Genomic DNA, 13,615 nt, shown 5'->3' with positions numbered 1-13,615 from the left:
GAAGGTGTGCGTGCGCGCGCACACACGCGCGTGGGGAGGGGGGGCGTGTGCGTTAAAGGTCCTCTCGCCCTCCGACTCCCCCTCCCCTCACGGGGGCGTCGCCAGCCCCTGCCAGGCCCCGCCCCTTTCCCCTCATCCTGCCGAAGGTTCCCTTCGCCCAGGTCTGAGGGACTTGGCCGCCGACCGGCAACCAGTCGCGCTGCTGCTGGTGGTGGTGAGGCGGCGCGCGCTCGGTCCGGGCCCGAGCGCGCATGCTCCGGGGCTCGCGGCGCCCCCGCTCGGGCGCGCTCGGCTCCGCTCGGCTATTTCCGCCTCTTTGTTGTACTAACTCCCGACCGGAATAATTCCCCCCCCCACCCCCATTCTAACCTTCTCCGGGTTCTGTTTATATATATATATATATAGATAGATACACATATACACGCGTCTGTCTCCATATCTGCATATATATATATATATATATATTAAAAATAAAATAAAAATATCCCCCACCGGCGAGTGTGTCTGAGGGGAGCGGGCTCCCTCCCCCACCACCCCACCCGCGTGGCCGGCGCCGTCCTCGTTGCTGCTGCTGCTGCTGCCTCCTCCTCCTCCTCTTCCTCCTTCTCCCCCCAGCCAGGTCAGTGTCTTCTCCCCCTTCTCGCCTCCTTTCCCTGCCCGGAGTTGCGGCGGAGGCCCCCGCCGAGGGCTCCCTCCCTCCCTCACGCCTGTGAGGGCCAAAGGTGTTTTGGGGGGCGGCCGTGAGGGGAGACCACCCCCCTCGCCCTCGCCCCCCCCAAAACATGCCTCGGGTGGCGGGGCCGCCCCCTGCTTCCCGCGACAGGAAGGGGGGTTGTTATTGGGGAGGGGGGCAGGTGGGGAGGGGGGCAGGTGGATGTGCCAGAGGTGCGGAGGGCCAAAAGCTCCTGCTCCCTCCTCGCCACACACCGCTGGGATTTTGTGGGTTTGGGGTTTTTTTTATTGGGGGGGTGTCTATGTCAAGGGGAGGTGTTGGTTGAAGAAAAGGAGAGGGAATTGGGGAGGTGGGTTTGAAGGGTACGCGCGTCCTTAACTTTCTGCGACTGCAGCAAATGCCCTCCAGGGAAAGGGTGGTGGTGGTGGTCTTCCTGATCCAGAGTTGGAGACTTTCTCCTTCTACCCCACTCCCCCCTCCCCACAAATCATAAGCTGGTTTTAATAATAATAATAAGAAGAAGTCTTCTTCCCCATGGCGATTTGCCTCCCCACCCACCCCTCCAAAAGTGGAAGGGGTCCTTAGATCTTTCAGAAATGTGTAACTCCCCTTACACACACTCTTTTAAAAGGATTTAAATCCCTCGCATTGAAAAGCTACCATTGATTTTATCTGCTTTCTCAACCCACCTCCCCGCCCCCAAGTTGTGCCAAGGAGTAGTCTCTGCTTGTGTTGGTGACTAAGGGCTGGTTCACACCGGCGCCTCGCTTGTACTATGGTGGTTCCCATAGCCCAAGTGCAGTTTAAACTGGAAGGCTGCCACATGGGTTTGATGGTGTACAAAAAGAAGGGGAAAAGTGTGGTTTGCTGTGTTTTATTGGGGATTTCGCCCTGGCTCAATTTAAGGTTACTGCATAGTTGTGAGTCTCTCAAGTTGATCTGTGGAAGTCTGGGCTTGGTATCAGCAAGTAACTAACTTGAAGCTTGCCCACATCGGAACACCCTGGGCTCTCGAGGTGTTCATGGCCTCAGGTGTCTATATGAGTGTTATTTGCTGTAATGAAGTATTGTTTTTGTTTGTTTCTGAATTCGCCACTCCACTATTTGATACTTCTCAGAGTGCTTCTTGATTTTGCCATTAAGGAAGTTCATGTCCAGCAATTTAGCCAAATGTTCTCACATAGTAAATAGTTTTAAGACCTCCTTTGATGGAAGAGATAGGAGAGGTGATCAAATCCGTAGTTGAGATGAACTATCTATAGTGCTATTGATAACTAAAAAAATTTGTTTCAGAAATTATTCTGAGTGGCTCTGCTATTCTGGGATGGGTGCACTGTCAAAAAAAAGTAGGAGATAATGTGTTAGTAAATGTGATGCAAACATGATTTACCTCAGGCTAGTGTGTTGTGAACTTGAGATCTGTGCTTCTAGTGATGGGGTGTAATTGAAGAAACACACTTTTGTGGCTTGAAGTTCAGTTTAACTTGGATTTGTTAAAATCACTTTATCATGTTGGAATTTCAGTTTTGTAAATGCTGTGGGAATGTGATTAGGATTTGGTGATAAATAGATACATCTTCGTAACTAATTACAAGTGGGCTCTAGATTTTCATATGCTCCACATAAATTGCCCTAAATCTTCCTACAAGAATTGGTATTTCTAGTTTAAAATGCTTGCTATATTATTTAATAAATGCAATGGTGTGTGAAAATGTGTGCTTTCAAGGTAAAGCTACACTTTTAAATCTAGACTCCAAATGTATTTTTATACCACTTTTCTAGCAGTGTTCAACTTTATATGTCTGCTTATCTTTGAAGTTATCCATATATATATTTCTCCTTGTTATCTGATTATATTTTCATAGTATCTTTCTGTGCATTCCTACGGTCCTGGGACGGTGTCTCAGGGGCTGAAGGATGGATTAGCTCTACCTGATGTCAGGTGGGGAGAGCAGACGTCTGAGCCTCCTCTCTGATGCTCTGGCCCAACTGATGAAAGCTCTGACATGGAAAGGACCAAATAGGGGGGATTCTGGGAAGTTGCTGATATCCAAAAGATCCTAAGTCATCCTGGTCTCCTGCTAAACCCCCAAACCCAGGGGAAAGCTAGACATGTTTCTGAGTGTGTCTGAACCTCTCCCTCTCTTTGAAAATAGTGGGAGGGCAATGAAAAAAGTCACATTTTTAAAAAGCTTGGAAGTGGATGGCATTCACTTCCACTCTGCCAGCAGAGCCTGGGGGGAGGGCATTGGATGATGCCGTTACAACATCTTTGGTCCCTGCTCTTTTGCTGAGCCGCAGCCTAAAACTGTAATTCAGGCTTTCTGTTACCCCTGATTCAGAAGCTCTATTTTGCTTCTAACCTGTGATGACCTGTTTCACAAAGGTATTTACCGTGCGGAAGACATTACTGACACTTAAGAAGCTTTTTGCTAGGTCATAGCCAAACTTTACACCTAAGAGAGATCTTATTTAAATATACTGACAGCTGCTTCACATAACAGAAGCTGGTATGTGTTAACTTTTGTACATATCTGCTTCTTCTCCATAATGTTTGGGAACATTATGTGTGTGATTTTTCTCCATACATACACTGCAGAACCTGCGCCTCTTTCTGTAATGTCTTGCAAAGTGATCTTAAGGCTGCTAAAATTTATCAAGGGTAGAAATGGAGCTAACATATACTGTAGTGATGCCAGAAGTCACCTTAGCCAAGAGTTTTCAAGTTTTCTACCATTTCAATGTCAACATGTCTACTAGGGAGCCACTGTTGGTTTGCAAAAGATTCTGGGGCGTGTTTGGTGTTAACAATCTGTTCTTCAAGAGCGTTGGTTAGGGCTGTTGGGCTTCATCATAATTCTCTGCAAACAGAGAATACTTCTTAGCAGAGGGTTCTGTGTCTGCACATTAGAGGGGAAGATTGGCAGTAGTGGGCAAGTTGTTTATTTAAGCAAACTGACCTGTCATTGCTGATCTTCTGATTAAAGAATCTCTGATAAGCCTATGAAACCATTGATTTAATCTATATACGTAGTAATAATAGCCTATGTGCGCTTGCTTTGTGATAGAAAAGATCAAAGTTCACTTTTGACCAATTTTACCCCAAATAGCCAAATCTTAGTGTGAAAATACTTTCAACTTAGCATTGCAAGTCTTTATGCTAACTTCATTTTCAGGTACCATTTATGTGCTGGCACCTGCATTATACACCTTTAGGTGCCAGTCAAAAACGTTCCTCTTCTGCCAGGCCTTGGGCTGATAAACATCCAATACACTTTTAAACGTGTTGTGGGAAGGAGGATTATTGGTTTATTTTTGTTCTTGTTCTTATTATATATTTTTTATATTGTATATTTTATGTTGTGAGCCGCCCTGAGATTTACGGATGAAGAGAGGTATACACATTTAATAAACAAACAAATAGTTGTTTGAAATAGAGCTGTTTGATATTAGCCATGGCAATCTGGCTTTGGAGTGGCAAGTGGCTCAGATAGATTTAATACAAAGAACTTCGTGGCTTCAACTAGTGAAATTAAAAGTGCAAGTCTTAAGCACACCCATGCATCGCATGCTTGAAAATGTGATTGTCATGCTGGTTTTTGTTACGTTCTAGCACTTCGGTTCTGTGTAGCTGTGATTGGTGCAGAAAGTGGGTTGGACTGATGCAGCCTTAGTGACATCCATCCTAGGTGAGGGAAGTAGGGCAGGTCTGTCTTGTAACATTGCCTGTCAGCTGAACTCCCATTACAGCCAGTTACTATCATATTTCAGGCACTCAGGCTTATTCAGCTATAGCTGGCTCTGTGGTAGCCCCAAAGGCAGACAGGGGACTGTACGAGTAAAATCTTCTGAATTTTATATGCATCCTACCTCTGCTGTGGTCCAGATTCAACCACATTTCACCTGTGAAAGGCATTTGCATGAAGCTGCTGCATAGTGTCTTAAGCATGGGTAGGCAAACTAAGGCCCGGGGGCCGGATCCGGCCCAATCGCCTTCTAAATCTGGCCCGTGGACGGTCCAGGAATCAGCGTGTTTTTACATGAGTAGAATGCGTGCTTTTATTTAAACTGCATCTCTGGGTTATTTGTGGGGCATAGGAATTCGTTCATCCCCCCCCCCCAAAAAAGAATATAGTCTGGCCCCCCACAAGGTCTGAGGGACAGTGGACCGGCCCCCTGCTGAAAAAGTTTGCTGACCCCTGGTCTTAAGGAATGGTTGTTTAGTGCATTGTTGTTAGGCTGCCCCTCTGCCATAGTGTCTTGGATTGGCCGACGGTAGCCAGTGGCCAAACTCCTTGGGTGTAAAGTCTTGCTGGTGCCACCAAATTCTACCTGATGTTGAAGCTGCTTGCCAGAGCTCAGTTATTCATAGGACTGGACTGCAAGGCACTCCTTTTCTGTGAAGCAGGTTGGTTCACTTTGAGAATATTGTGACATTAAAATGAAAAGGCTTTTGGATTGAATAGAAATATTGAAGAATGCCCTGTCTTGTTTTTTTTATATATATAAAAATGATCGAGGGAAGAAATTAAGCATATTTATTCACTTTTCTCCCTCAAATTCTGAGTAAGACAGGTTTTCCAGCTATTACATGTAAAAAGTAAATTTAAAAATGAGCCACTGTTTCCCATGTGCTCACAATACAAATACTTTTGTACATGTATATGAACACCCCATAGCAGAGCACCTCTTCTGGTAGAACATTTCCCTCCATGTCATATAACTTTCCCCATTCCAACAAGTGATCTTAGCACCACTTTCCTCAGCAATTCTCTGTTGATGGAATAATGTAAGCCATCAGCAGAATGAAGTGGTAAAACTTACTTCTGGCTTGCGCCTTCATTCTTCAAATAAACTGAGAGAAAAGTAGAGTATAATTTCTCACTCCCAGAACCAATCCCCAGACAGTTGCAACTTTTTCCTTTCTGATGTCCTTAACCCTGTCATCATATATATTTTTTTAAAAAAACCCTGTCACTGCTTTGACAAGGATGAATGCTCCTCTCTTAGATATGTGGTTGAGCTGCTGTGAACAGATACCTTTTATTATCCCCTCCGATATGACCCTTGTGAATGGCCCTTGATTCCAGTGTTTATAAAGTTAAGATCAACCTTCTAACAGCAACACCAGCTTTTAAAAATTCTGTGAGTTTGGAATATAACAGCGATTACGCTTTGGGAAGTTCTTATCAGAGAGTTTTATTCTTTAAAAAAATGCTTGAGAAGCTTTATTCCACTTGAGATTATTTTTAAGGAAGTTTTTGTCCACCTCCAGTTTATTTTAAATGAATTTAATGTTCAGTGGGAATGAAGTGGTGGTGTTAAGTAAGGTGCCACTCACAGATGTGTCATTTGTCACTGTAATTATTTGTCATTCATGGAAGTAGAACAAATGTTGTCATCTCACCAGGTATAGTCAGAAAGCAGGAGTCACATCAAATGTGAGAAATTTTCTACGTGAGAAACATTGCCAAATATGAAACAACATGCAACTATCATGCATGGACTCCTGTCAGTTCCCTAGCTTGATGGGTCAACTTGACGTACACAAAGTGTATGGCTGTACGTGTAGCATGTGTAGTTTTGCACACAGTAGAGTTTTCTTGTACTTTTGAACTTGTTTGTAGAGAGAGTTACCAAAAAGGTTTGACACTGTTTGATCAACTTCATAGGTATATATGCCACAAATGTGTGTAGTGAAATATACCCAGGTTGCATTCTATTTCCAGGATTGAAGTGCTTCTCATGTAGGACTCTTGTCCTGTTTGTAGTGGCCTTGAGCTTTTAGTGCTTTCATGGATTGTCAACCTTTTTGGCAATAGTGTGGCAAGTCAAGATCAAAATGGTACCACTCTGCTACGCACCAAAGTACATATACAGCCTCCCTCCCATGTACCTTGAGATGCTGCTGCATCTACTGATTTTGGGAGCTGGCAGAAGTGCGGGACTGACTCCGTTTTTATCTTTTTATTAGTTTAGATATTAATCAAATATATCTGTGCCACAGCTGGTTGCATGAGATGACTTGCTCCTATCCAAGAGTGCCACAGTTCCAAGCTGATCGTGCCGCTCCACAAGTTGACTACCAATGGGTTAGTCACAATAAAGGACAGGAAACTTCAGCAATAAATTACTAGTATGCTGTATGTTACCTGAACTTTTATAATGATGTTATAATGACTATAAAGTAGGGATGAGCAGCCAAGGTCATCCAGACTAGTCTCATAGGTGAAAGAGAAGAACCCATTAGTCTTGGCAGTGGACTTTGGTTCAGAGCAGTGTTTTCCCAAACTTAGATCTCCAGCTGTTTCCAGACTACAATTCCCCCTATCCCTGACCACTGGTTTTGCTAGCTAGGATGATGGGAGTTGTAGTTCAAAAAACAGCAGGAGACCCAAGTTAGGGAAACACTTGTATAGAGAGTTGCCCTCAAGGCGCTTTCTCAGGGTGGTTCTGCATAAACATAAATGCTGAGGGCTATAAAACCTACCAAGAATGAAACTGCTGTACCGGTTAAATGCATGTGAAAGCCTTCTACTGTTACACCATGTTGGAAGACATATCCTTCAAACCAAATACCCCCCGACATTTTGCTGTTCTTAAGAGTCATCAGACAGTTCAAATGCACACAAATCTGCTTCTATCTGCTGCTGTTCCAAAGCTGTGCAATTGTTTCTATTTACGTGTGTCTGATGGTGTGAAATCTGGAGCCACGTACTCCAAATCTGAACGCTTCAGTCCACATTGGGAGCTGTGAATAGAAGGACTCTGAAGTAGAAACTGTTGCCAAGGGTATTGACGAATTAGTAAGATGCAGTTTTTGAGTGCATGGGTTGGTCAATACTGTATGTTCTTGATACTTTCCAGAGGTGGGAGGGATTCATGGGAAGCTACCCTAAGGGCTTGATTCAAAACCTATGCATTATAACATAGTGCTTGAGGCTGAAATATAGTCTTCTTTATTCCTCTTCCGCCTGAAAATGGTTGCCTTTCTGTGTGCCACAGCAAATATTGATGTTGACCACATCTGCACCCCAGTAATCTACTTCCAAGTCGTCAGCTTTTAGGGGAACCCCCCCCAATTAAGCACTATTTGATGGAGGCTTACCTGGCAAATCACATTCTAAAATCAAATACAAAAAAATTGACAGTTTTTTTCTGTTGCAGCTACTTTTAACACCCATTGCTCAATCCTAGGATCAGAAATATTTAATTCGGGTGAGTAGGTTGCCATATATCCATATGCATGGGTTCATATCAGGTCAATTGGTAAAACCAAACAGAGCATTCTGCTTTACCTACTTATTAATAGCAGTGATATATAATTCAGAACTAATGCAAACTGCTCTTTCATCTTTAGGAAAGTGCATGAGTGTTACTTTTCAGCTCAAAAATATTTTGATCTGCAATAGTTAAAAATTTCGGTTGCCAAGATAAGATTTCTGAATACACTATAGAAACCTACATGTTTTAAGTGCATTGCTCAGTTTCATTCTTCGTAAGTATGAATGCTACTTTTTGAGTAACTTGCTGCTGATCGTTTAGCATGTGCCATTGTTTTTGGAGAGTATGTTTATTCAGGGTTAGGTGGTTTTACCCACATGCAAGTGCCAGATATGTTAATTGATCTCAAACTTCAGGGTTGAAAAAGTGTTATGTGTGCAAACAAAGCTATTGCGTTCTCCAGAGATGCTACAGGATACAAAAAAAAAAAAGTACTCAGTGATAGCCATTTGAGTTTGAGATGTCCTAGCAAGCAACAGGTGGTGTTAGTTGTCATAGCCCTATGATAGTGTGAATGCTGAAATGTTGCACTCTGAAAATATGCTAATTGATGATGTACCCACATACTCCTTCGATTACATATGGCATTGTTTGTATGGTAGGCCTACCTCTTCATTGGTGCTTAGTTTGCCTGGGATGCACATTTATCTTTTAAAGATGGTTTGGCTGGTGGAAAGAATTGGTGTCTATTCATGAGGTAGACCCAGTATGCAAAAGGCGTGGTAGATGCTTAGGTCCAGCATGAGATAATTTGGATTTCTTGTAGGCAGTGTTTGAAATTTACCAGGCACCAGGTCCCACCAGCGCCACTTGCGATCAAGTGAAGATGCCCTGCCGCCAGGATGGCGCCTGATGTCTCCACTATCTGGAGGTGCATGCCTGGTGATCCTTGGATCTTGCCTGTTTTCACACACTTAAAACACATCCTGTAGAAGTCTGTGATATTTTATCTGCACAATCAGAACAAATTTTAAGAACCATGAAGTTGTATTGAAAAAATCGACCTTCAAGCCGCCTGGCCCCAAAATGAGAACTAGACATTCGTTTTGGCAATTGGCGCCTAGCTTATATATCTGAGTTTATAACACTGCTCTTAGAATACGCTTTCCTGGAAAATTGTCTTGCACAAGACTCATTAAGTGATTAAAATAAATGGCAGCTACACAGGAGAGCTTCCTGGTGGGTTGCGCCCTTGGTGCAAGGCCATTTGCAAGCCTTTTGTTTCTTGAAGCCTCATTGAAATCTCTATATCTGCAGGAGAATAGGGCCTCTCTTTTTTTCTGGACAAACTGAATATTTCCTTTTAAAATCAGCTTTAAACCTGTGCTTTGTTTTTATTTCTTCCACCTCTCCCCCCCCCCCCGGAGTGCAAGGTTGCACACATTGTTCTCCCCCTCCTCATTTAATCTATACAACAACATTGTCAGGTAGGCTAGGCTGAGGGGCAGTGATTGGCCCAAGGTGCATTGTGAGCTTCATGGCCTGTGGGGATTTGAACCCTGGTCTCCCAGGTCCTAATCTGACACTCTAACCACTGTACCATGCAGGAGTAAGCCTCATGGAGTTCAGTGGGGCTTATTTCCAAGTAAGTGGATGTAGGATTGCAGCCTTAAGAATGTAAGAAGAGCCCTGCTGGATAAGACGAAAGGGCTATCTAGTCCAGTGTTCTGTTCTCACAGTGACCAACTAAATGCCACAAACTGGAATTTAAGTACAATAGAACTTTCCATTTGTGTCCAAATTTTAAATCAGGGGGTCAGTTTCTTATAAACTTCTTAAGTAGCTTGCTTAAGTTGGTATTGCGTCAATTATACATGTGATTTTGGAAACAATAATTCATAGTATGTCTTCCTGGCATATGTGAGCATAGCTCAAATGCCATTTCCAGGTGGTCTCCCATCCAAGCAACTTAGGAGCTATAGAACTGTGTCATTTGCCTTCAAACCATCACCATTCCAGAATACAGTATTTGTCTGAAAGCGCTATTACAACCTTCAGTTTCTTTATTCTCTTATTCCTTATTAGTTTAATATAAGATTCTCGTTCACTTTCTGCCATTTAATAATTGGCCAGATTGTATTGCCTTCTTGCTAAACAAGGATGACTGTGAACCAAATTCATCCTTTGTGAAACAGCTAGGTTTTTACAAACCTGGACAATTGCTTAGCATTGTTCTGTGGTGATTAACATCAAGGGAGAAATGAGCTTTAAGAAAGCAGGCTGCCTGGAGCAGCTCCATTTAATGAGGGTGTAGCTAAATTGGGATGATTTTTGTCTTCTGAAAATATCTTTACACTCTCAGGAATTCTGGATTTATGCTAATTTACCATATTTCTAATGCATTTTACTAGTGGAAACCTAATTTTTAGGTCTACTGTTCAGCTTTTTTAGATGGAAAGTATGAGAAGTTCTGCAGTAGTTACCCTCTTACCTAGGGGTTCTCTGAGGTGGAACCACACATTCATGTCATGACCCCACAGTCTAGCATTTACCAAGGCACCAAGTCGGAGGCTAGAGTAAGATCTGGTTCCTTACTCGGAGCCTCATGCTGTGAATGACGGTACCCAGTTCAATTTTTCTAGAAAAAGAGGTGCATGAACTCCTCCCTTGTTCTCTTATAATGGCAATAGCGGCTACCTGAGAGGTGCCGGAACTGTGTTCCGGTGAGTTGCAGCTGAAGAAAAGCCCTGGCAGTATCCTTGAACCAGAGGATGGCAAAGAGGTCTCTCTGATGTTACAGCACCAGAGTCCATAGAACTGGATCCCTCAACCAGAGGAACATGATACTGCCACCCACAGTATCTTGCCATTTCAAGGTGAAGGTAACACACCATAGAATGCAAAAGTGCCTGTCTGGAAGGCCGGCCCTTTAAGAAAGCCCAGTTTACTTAGATTTGAGTAGAGTCAGAAACCTGGATGTTTGTTTGCCAAACACAAGCTTCGTTCAGTATTTTACGTAAAAAAGGAAAGAGGTTCAGGCCTCCTAGGCTGATGGGTCCTCTCTACTGCCAAATCTAACAATTCTCTGGTTTCTGCTAATTGTTTTTTCAGGTCCTATTAGAAATCTAAAACACCAGTTAAATAAGCCAATTTGTATAATGAACGATTCCTGTGGGTTCTTCAGATAATTTAAACAGAATATTTGAAACATGGAGTGAATATCCTTATAAATGTGCCAACCATGTATTTGATTTGGCAGCAAATAATGTGGCATGCTAACAGTAACTCTGCACAATAGCACTTCAAATCTCAGTGTTTTTAACACGTTCCTAATTAGGTGTGAAGTGATGTGAAGTGATCGAAGGTTCATAGCATCACAGTGGTTGAAGCTCATTCAGATTTTCTACTAACACAGTTTATTAGGTTGGTAGTCAACTACCGGTAATACTGGATATTAATCTGGATTGACAGTTTGTGAATCAAGGTTTCACTGACATTATGAAAAAGCTAACAATCCATATTTGAAGGGTGCCAGAGTCTTTCACTCAGAATCTGAGCCTGTAAATGGTGCATGAGAAAAAAATGGTCCTAGGATTGAGACAGAACTAAATGTCATGCCAAACATAGGTTGCTGCTAAATACACAGAGTCTGTGACAAGTTCACCCTCCTCTTCTCAATAATATTATATTTAAGAATACACAAATTTCCTTCTCAACAAATGTTTGCACAGCTGTGTACAATAAACAGAATGTATAATAGATATAAATATATGCACAGCAGTTTAGAAACAAATGTTTAAAAGATACATTTTTGTTAATTGCTTAATATAGATAGACTTATGGAAGCATATTATGTTATGTATTCTTCTTCTTGCCCCAGGTCCAGGCACCCACCAGGGACGTGGGTGGCGCTGTGGGTTAAACCACAGAGCCTAGGACTTGCCGATCAGAAGGTCGGCGGTTCAGATCCCCGCGACGGGGTGAGCTCCTGTTGCTCGGTCCCTGCTCCTGCCAACCTAGCAGTTCAAAAGCGCGTCAAAGTGCAAGTAGATAAATAGGTACCGCTCTAGCGGGAAGGTAAACGGCGTTTCCGTGCGCTGCTCTGGTTCGCTAGAAGCGGCTTAGTCATGCTGGCCACATGACCCGGAAGCTGTCTGAGGACAAACGCCGGCTCCCTTGGCCAATAAAGCGAGATGAGCGCCGCAACCCCAGAGTCGGTCACGACTGGACCTAATGGTCAGGGGTCCCTTTACCTTTAGTATTGTTGAGAGGTGGTAGAGGAATGCACAGTGCGATGTCATTCTGTCATGTATTTCCATAAGATATTAAGGGGAGACAAGGGAAAAAACTCATTTCATGGTCTTGCATCTGATTCTGGCCTTCCATTGTGATCTGTACATGTCTACTCAGAAGTAAGTTCCTCTTTGTTCAGTGGGACTTACTCCCTTGCTAGGGTATTTAGGATTGCAGCCTTTTAAATCTGGTTTTCATAATAGGCTAGAGCTGGAAGTGCCATAGTACCTCTTGTACAGGGTGAGTCTTTTAAAAGAGGCCCCGTGGAACATGTGTACTCTGTATCCATGGGGCCTCTTTTAAAGGACTCACCCTGTATCTCGTCAATATGGCTAGGAACACTCTTTTTTGTTCAGCCTCTAGGATTGTTGCTTTTTCTCTTAACAGAAGAGCTTTGCATTTGCACTAGAAGCAGAAATTCAACAAGTGAAAATTTTCTGGCAAGTTGAATTTCTTTTTTTCTGTGAAGCAGTTAAAAGGACAAAGATCCTCTTGTCAAGATGGAGAGAGTGATAGTCCTGAAGACTAAACTGATCATAGAAAAAACAAAAACAAAAGATCTTAACAGCTCTCAACCTATTTCAGAACCTTTGGTGAGGCAAGTGGGTACACTTGCATCTTCTGTCTCTTCAGTTTGATGATGAACAGAAAGCAAAGGATTATAATGCAACAATGGGCAATTGGGTGTGGGAAGGAGATCACTCAGAGAGGGATGGGAGAAGCGTGGCTGGTTCACATCTTTGGTTTGTAGAGGAGTCAGAAAGAGGTTTTCACTGCACTAGGTGAGGAGCCACAATACAGGAAAACATCCTTGAGGGTGAAAGTAGGGAACACTGTGAAGCCCCCACGGTTAAAGACAACTGCACATTTTGCACAGAAGTTGAGCTTTTTGTTTGTTTCCTTTAGCAAACATGCAGAAGGCTAAATGTCAGATGTGAATCCTTGTTTACCTATAGCAAAGTTGTTTGTGACATAAATATTAATTTGGACATTTCATTTGAAGTTGACAAGTCAACTAGAAGTTGAAAATACATCCTTTCCCCTTTGCTCCTGAGAAAAACGAAAGAGCAAAATTAACACATTCCCCCACTGGGTATTAGGCAGCCTGATACCCATGTTCTAAATGCATTATATTAATTTCAATATCATTTCTGTGATAAGTTTTCAGACTAGATACAAGTAACCCACTTCTCTCAATTTTAGTCAACTAGCACTGATTAGGAAGTTGCTAGTGCTGATTTCAACAGCTTCCTCCCGCCCCCCCAATGTTGTTGTTGTTGTTTAGTCGTGTCCGACTCTTCGTGACCCCATGGACCAGAGCACGCCAGGCACTTCTGTCTTCCACTGCCTCCTGCAGTTTGGTCAGACTCATGTTTGTAGCTTCGAGAACACTGTCCAACCATCTCGTCCTCTGTCGTCCCCTTC

General features: G+C 43.1%; 1 protein-coding gene across 6 annotated transcripts in view; it reads left to right on the top strand.

Moving 5' to 3' along the window:
* Nucleotides 1–329: 329 nt before the first annotated feature.
* The window catches only part of PCGF3 (polycomb group ring finger 3), a 54,480-nt gene continuing 41,194 nt past the window's right edge, over nt 330–13,615 (top strand). For all 6 annotated transcript variants that reach the window (XM_083593962.1, XM_083593964.1, XM_083593961.1 and 3 more), the window contains exon 1: nt 330–619. The gene's annotated coding sequence lies outside the window, so the exon portion shown is untranslated. The remainder of the gene's footprint in view (nt 620–13,615) is intronic.

Source organism: Podarcis filfolensis (assembly GCF_964270895.1).
Source record: "Podarcis filfolensis genome assembly, chromosome: 17".
NCBI lineage: Eukaryota > Metazoa > Chordata > Lepidosauria > Squamata > Lacertidae > Podarcis > Podarcis filfolensis.
Note: the sequence above shows the minus strand (reverse complement) of the source record. Positions and strands in the feature narration are given on the sequence as shown.